Source organism: Oenanthe melanoleuca, chromosome 18, assembly GCF_029582105.1.
Source record: "Oenanthe melanoleuca isolate GR-GAL-2019-014 chromosome 18, OMel1.0, whole genome shotgun sequence".
Classification (NCBI taxonomy): Eukaryota; Metazoa; Chordata; class Aves; order Passeriformes; family Muscicapidae; genus Oenanthe; species Oenanthe melanoleuca.
In genome coordinates, this window is record NC_079351.1 from 2,566,824 (window position 1) to 2,573,610 (window position 6,787).

General features: G+C 55.0%; 1 long non-coding RNA gene across 2 annotated transcripts; it reads left to right on the plus strand.

Annotated features, from left to right (window-relative positions):
• The first annotated feature begins 2,776 nt into the window (after nt 1–2,776).
• On the plus strand, nt 2,777–5,269 carry LOC130260571 (uncharacterized). 2 transcript variants are annotated; one of them, XR_008841814.1, is made up of 3 exons: nt 2,777–2,988; nt 3,048–3,174; nt 3,234–5,269. It is a non-coding gene; the product is annotated as an uncharacterized LOC130260571 (long non-coding RNA). The 2 variants fall into 2 exon arrangements; XR_008841813.1 differs by having other exon boundaries at nt 2,777–3,174.
• The last annotated feature ends 1,518 nt before the right edge of the window (nt 5,270–6,787 follow it).

The following is a 6,787-nucleotide window of genomic DNA, read 5'->3' on the forward strand; positions in this document are numbered from 1 at the left end:
AACATGGAGCACTGAGCATGTTGGGATTGCCTGTATGTAGTAACATGTGGAAGATCAAGTCAGGGTATAAATAATAAATAACAAATCTGTGTGTTCCCGTCAGTCCCTCTGATTCTACTTCTATTTTGTCTGCTGCTTTGCTTGTTATGTTCTCTGTATCCATTCCTTTCTCTGACTTTTTATCATCTCTGCTTGGCATCACTGCTCCCCTGCCATGGGTTCGTGCTGCACACTTGGAGTCACTGTGCATGTGGAACACCAGTTACTGTGTGTGGAACACCAGTTAGGGCATGTGGAACACCAGTTACTGTGTGTGGAACACCAGTTAGGGCATGTGGAACACCAGTTAGTGCATGTGGAACACCAGTTATTGTGTGTGGAACACCAGTTACTTTGTGTGGAACACCAGTTAGGGCATGTGGAACACCAGTTACTGTGTGTGGAACACCAGTTACTTTGTGTGGAACACCAGTTAGGGCATGTGGAACACCAGTTACTGTGTGCAGAACACCAGTTAGTGCTTGTTTAACACCAATCACTATTGTGGAACACCAGTTAGTGCATGTGGAACACCAGTTACTGTGTGTGGAACACCAGTTACTTTGTGTGGAACACCAGTTAGGGCATGTGGAACACCAGTTAGTGCATGTGGAACACCAGTTACTGTGTGTGGAACACCAGTTACTGTGTGTGGAACACCAGTTAGTGCATGTGGAACACCAGTTAGTGCATGTGGAACACCAGTTCTGTGTGCAGAACACCAGTTAGTGCTTGTTTAACACCAATCACTATTGTGGAACACCAGTTAGTGCATGTGGAACACACAGCCACCCTTCACACACAGGCAGGAGCTGTCTTTGCCCTGCCACAGGCTGATGGAGCTGTCACAGCCCAGCCTTCTGCTCCTCATCCTCTGCTGCTCAGTCCCCAAAGAGGAAAGCTGCCTGGTACAAGCTGAACTTTACTTTGTGCCAGCTGAGAAATTGTTTGTTTCCATGTGTTTCATTTTTTTGGCCGTGGCTTCCATGCATTCATCTGTCTAATAAAAATAAATGTAGAAAACAGAAAAAGAACCGAGTTCATCCTTCTCTCAGTGTGTTCATCCTTCTCTGCCATCTCTGCATGTGTGTGTACATATCCTGTGTGTGTCTCTGCTCTCAGCTCCTCTCCTTGGACACTTGAGCTGCATTTCATTTCTGCTGGGAGTAAGTCCTTGAGAAATGGGAGGGGAGCTGGCATGCAGCATGTGCTGTCCTTGTCCTGTCCAGTCTGTGCTTGGGCTTGTCCTGAGGGCTGGCTGAGCTGTGCTGGAGCCTTCCCAGCCCCAGCCAGGGACACTGGGGGCTCCAGCCCGAGATGTGATTGGTACTACGAGCCATCAGGGCTGGGACTCGGGGTCTGTTGGTGTGTGGGTGTGACATGCTTGTGCTGTTCATAACCAAGATCACATTCCTGGGATGACAGCCCCCTCCATGCCTGGAGCTGATCATTGTGAGGAATGAGACAAGCTGCTGTCCCCTCCAGCATCCCAGTGGGTGTGGGGCTGGGTCTGTCAGCACCCACTGGGGCTGTGGCAGCACTGACCCCGCAGGCAAGCTGAGACACCTCAGTGCTCTGGCAGGGAAGGGGACAGAGCTGCAGGAGAGGGGGACACTGGCACAGGCTGGGGTGGCTGCAGCTGCCTCCCAGCCAAGCCCTTCTCTCCTGGCAACACCAAACAAGGAGAGGGATTCCCTGCTGAAGGAGCTTGGGGAGCCCTGGGTGTCACCCCCAGACCTGACCGAGTGTCATGATCCCCTCAACCTGAGCTAAAGTCGTGGTGGTTCATTCAATCCCAGGGTGCAAAAGACAAAAGGCAAGAGACTCAGGTTTGTTCAGCAGAAAGCAGCAATACAGTTTATTGCATGTAACAATTCAGTTTTGTGATAGAGAGAGAGAGAGAGAGATGTAGAGGAACGAAGTAAAAGGGGGAGAGAGAGTGAGAAAGGATGGGATGTAGCTACCAACAGATAGGACACATCCTCGTGGTTGTCTGATGATAGACGCGTCTTCAGTCTGTTGGGGAGAAAGAGATCTCAGAGTCTTCTTTAAGAAAGTCACTTTTTATAGTCCTTTTCCAAAGTGAGTGGCCTCTGGACAAAATCTGGGGAGATTTATGGACTGTTGTATGTGGGGATTGTCACTCCATGAAGCAGGTGCTGGAACAGGGTGCTATAAGCAGTACCCTGCTCGTACCATGGCAGCACCAGGCACAGCTACAGACAGTCCTGGGCAGCACCAGGCACAGCTACAAACAGTCCTGGGCAAGCATCCACCTTGGCCAGGCCAGAACTCAGGTCCAGAGCGAGTGGTGGGGTCTGGGGTCCCAGTCTGTGGTGATGGTCGTGAGGCAGATCAGAGAAACTTTGGACTGACTCTTACACCGAGCCTCTCTCCTTTTCCTCCCCACAGCCAGGCCACCTCGCCTCCTGCTCTGCTGGCCCCAGCACCCCGGCGTCCCCAGCAGCCATCCCCCAGGCCATGGCTCCCGTGTGCCCCTGCCCCACCAGCCCAGCCCTGGGCAGCACCCCGGGCACCCGGCCGGAGCCACGGGCACCCAGCGCCGGCCCCTTCCCTGCCGGGGCCAGGAGATGCTGGGGCCGCCTGCTCCGGAGGCGCTGCTGGCCCTCGGCCGCGCTGGGCGGCCACTGTCCGGCCGTGCCCCACGGCAAGGTGCAGCCGCTGGGCGGGCGGGAGCGGCGGCAGCCGGACAGCAGCAGGGTCAGCAGGTGAGCTCTGCATGCACAGCAGCAGGTGAACACTGCATGGACAGCAGCAGGGTCAGCAGGTGAGCACTGCATGGACAGCAGAGTGGTCAGCAGGTGAGCACTGCATGGACAGCAGCAGGGTCAGCAGGTGAGCTCTGCATGCACAGCAGCAGGTGAGCACTGCATGGACAGCAGCAGGGTCAGCAGGTGAGCACTGCATGGACAGCAGCAGGGTCAGCAGGTGAGCTCTGCATGCACAGCAGCAGGTGAACACTGCATGCACAGCAGCAGGGTCAGCAGGTGAGCACTGCATGGACAGCAGCAGGGTCAGCAGGTGAGCTCTGCATGCACAGCAGCAGGTGAGCACTGCATGGACAGCAGCAGGGTCAGCAGGTGAGCTCTGCATGCACAGCAGCAGGGTCAGCAGGTGAGCACTGCATGGACAGCAGCAGGGTCAGCAGGTGAGCTCTGCATGCACAGCAGCAGGTGAGCTCTGCATGGACAGCAGCAGGTGAGCACTGCACGGACACCTGGGCACAGGCACAGCTCCAGGACAGCTTCAGTTTGGGATTACCCAAAGGAAGAGGTCCCTGCCAGTCACCTTTGCCACACCTGCCCCAAATCCCAGGCTCTGGAAGTCTCTTCCCTGACTCCATTCCTGCAGTTTTCCCATGGGAACAGGCCAGGAGCCCGTGCTGGCAATGCCTCTGCTATTCTCACACCCCCTGTTCAGGGTGCAACCCTCCAGGTTGTACTTTCAGTCCCTGAATTTGGAAAACCTCTGTTCTTGAGTGCTGACTCAGGTTTGGTTTAGTGATTCCAAGTCAGAGGAGAACCAGAAGTGACAAGGGAGGGGAAATCTTGAGAGAGTGGCTAAGTGTTTGTGGTTCCAGGGCACAGACGGGGAATTTTTGCCTGGAAAGGCTGTCCCTGCAGGAACCAAACCCTGGCCATGTCCCTCCCCAGGAGCAGCACGTCCCTGATCTGGTTTAACCCACCTGTGCCTCTGGCTGAGTGGATGAGTCCACATTAAAAATTCCAAACCTGAGGGCTGCTGCTCCAGCTGGCTGTGCAGCTCTGTCACACGGCCTTGCAGCTTCAAAGGGGTGGCAGCACACATTCCCCTCGTCCTCCCTCTGCGTGGGCTCGTGCCCAGGAGTTCTGCTTTGGGATTTGGGATTTGGGGCTGGAATGGAGGAGATCTCAAAGCCTCGGAGCACATCAAAAAGCGCCGTGTGTGTGATGAGTTTCTGTTTCCTAACGCAGCTTCTTCCAAGTGAAAACGCCTTTGGAGAGCCGAGCCTGCCCCAGGGGCTCCGGGCAGGGAGAGGACAGACACCCCAAAACTCGGAGGGACTCAGCAAAGGAGCTGGTGTGCCCCTGGGAGAGCCCCAAGGAGGAGGGGAGAGCGGGGTGACCCCAGCTCCCAACACAGAGCCCGGTGTTTGCTGTGCAGGGCCCAGCACGTGGAGAGGTGTGTGAGAGCCAGCACTGGGACACTGAGACCAGCACAGCTCCAGAGAGCAGCCCTGGAGTGCCCTGCTCTGACCCCACAGCTCCGAGCCTTCCTGGACTGGCTTTCGTTCCTATCTGTGGTGTGTTCAGCTCTGCTCATGACAAACCTGTGGATAAAGGAGGGTGGTTTGGTGCCTAGGAGCAGATGGAGGATGTGTGGGTGATGTCCTGGGAAGCAGTGTCTTATCTGGTTCCTGGCTTGGCCATGAGGTGTCAGCACACTGAACACAGCACAGCTGGAGCAGGGCTGTCAGAGCAGGGCTCAGGCTCCCGTGCCAAAACTGGGGCGTGTTTGTGTGCCTACCTCCTATTAATCACAATTTTTTAATTTTAAAGTGCCCTGATTTAAGATCCTGGGGAACGTGGAGTGCCCCTCATGAGCAGTGTGTGCTGAGTGGCAAAGCACCATTCCTTCATCCAAACCAAACGTGATCCCAGAGGCATCAAGGAGTGCAGAGCCCTCCTGCTTTGGCTCCAGCTTCCCAGGGCATGGCTTTGAAACCATGGTTTGACCTGGGAGCACCTGGGGAGATCCAAACCAAACCCCTGCTGCTGTTTTGGGCCCCTCCACGCTGGGATTGATGCATTGCCACAGGCTGTGCTGATATTGAGTGTTGGACTGTTGCCTTCCTTGTGTCAGTGGGTGAAGGTGGTTGTTTTATTCCCTGGAGGAATTTCCTCAGTGTGTGTGTGTGTGCTGTGGGTCCCTGCTCTGTACCTTGGCCATGACCTGTGACTTCTGATGTTGCTGTTTTGTACTTTCTGGTTATAAATGGAGTTTTTCCTCTGTGGCTGATGTGGTTCCACACTCTCAATCCTGCTGTGGGATTTAAATCTCTCCTCACACACACTCAGTGCTCCCTGTTCCCCCAGGTCTGACATTTCCCATCACAGGGAAATTTGGGAAAATAAGAAGGCTGCTTCTGTCAGAGGGACCTGGTCCTGCTCTGCTGTCACTGACAGGGACATCTGTTATTAATGAGAGACAAAAGTGGAGTCTTCTGCAATTTTTTTGTGTGAATATTGTTACTATATTATTGTTACAGCCAGTCCTGGCAGGATGCTGGTGATGTATAATCCAGGAAACACAACAGGGGGACACTGTGATTTTTTCAGAGAAAATAATCTTTTATTTAGTATTATGTACACATGATAAAAGCCATCCTGCTGTAAACACTTCTCTCATTGGTTTTGGGTTCCTCTTGGGCACCTCCCTGCCTTTGAATACTCCTCCTGCTCATTTTCCACAGCAGAGGAGGGAGTTCAGATGCAAATCTGCTGCTCTGCCAGGGCTGGGACACCCTGTGCAGTGACATCCAGCCAGGCACACACCTATCCCAGAGGCCAGCACTGGCATTTCCCAACATTTATCCCTGCAGGGCGCTGGTTTTGATTCCCCAATATCCTCCAAATCCCTTTTCCCCAGCACCCTTCCCCTCCAGCCCTTTCCCTGGGGCACAGTGCATCTCTCCGTGCCCTGGCTCCCCTGGTGCCTGCTGCCTGCAGGGTGGCAGTGGCAGCTCCAGAGGCCCCCAGCCCCTCCTGCCAGCGTGCTGTGACATCTGAGGCTGTGTCCCTGCTGGAGGCCTGGCGTGCTTTCAGCTCTGCCACTTCAAACCCCCTGGCTGTGCAGAGCCCACTTATCTGCCTGCAGTCACCTGGAGGAATTAGCTGGCTGCAGCAGCTCAGACACCCGAGGTATTCCTGTAATGTGAGGGATGTGTGAGGTTAATGACTGGAAAAAGTGATCTCTCCCTGTGGGCAGTTTCTCAGCAAACTCCCTGCTGCTTGGCTGCCAGAAGAAAGGAGATTCCAGCAGCAGCAGCAGCAGTGAGGGAGCCTGTGCCCTCTGCATCTCCAGCCTCCCATGGCTGCACAGACCCTCCCAGGAGCCCCCACCCTCCAGGTGCTGCCTGCTCCAGCTTTGGGTATTCACAGGATGATCCTGGAAGGAGATTCTTCCATCTCCCCTCCCAGGCACGGAGGTCCCACACTCACAGTGGGGTGGGCTCCTCCACTCAGGCTGACCCCACAGCTGCTGGGATTTGTTGTTTGGAGCAGCCTGGAATACAAGAGCAGCTTCTGGGGTTCCCCTGCACCTCCACGAGGGCTGCCTCAGCCACCAGCCTCAAGGGGACACTGTTGGGATAGGATGGGATGCTGGAGATGCTCATCCTTCCCTGAGAGATGGGGCTGCCAGTGCTGGGGTCACAGCCTGGGCTGGGAGGAGAGCTGTGTGTAGGAGCTCAGGTTAAAATCTCTGCTTAAAACCTCCAGATTAGGGATTTATTCTCCAGCCATCTCCCCCTTCATTCAAATCCTGATGCTTTCCTCTGCAGCTTGGCCAAAGTGCTGAAAGCACCGAGGGGCTGTTCCTTGCTCTGTGCATTGCTCAAGGCTCATTAATTTAAAAATGGAACAAGGAATGCTCAGCATCCAGCAGGATCAGGCCTGGGGAGCAGGAAGGACCAGCTGGCCCGGCCAGGGCTGGCTCCCGTGGGATTCCCAGGGCGGTTTGGCAGGCG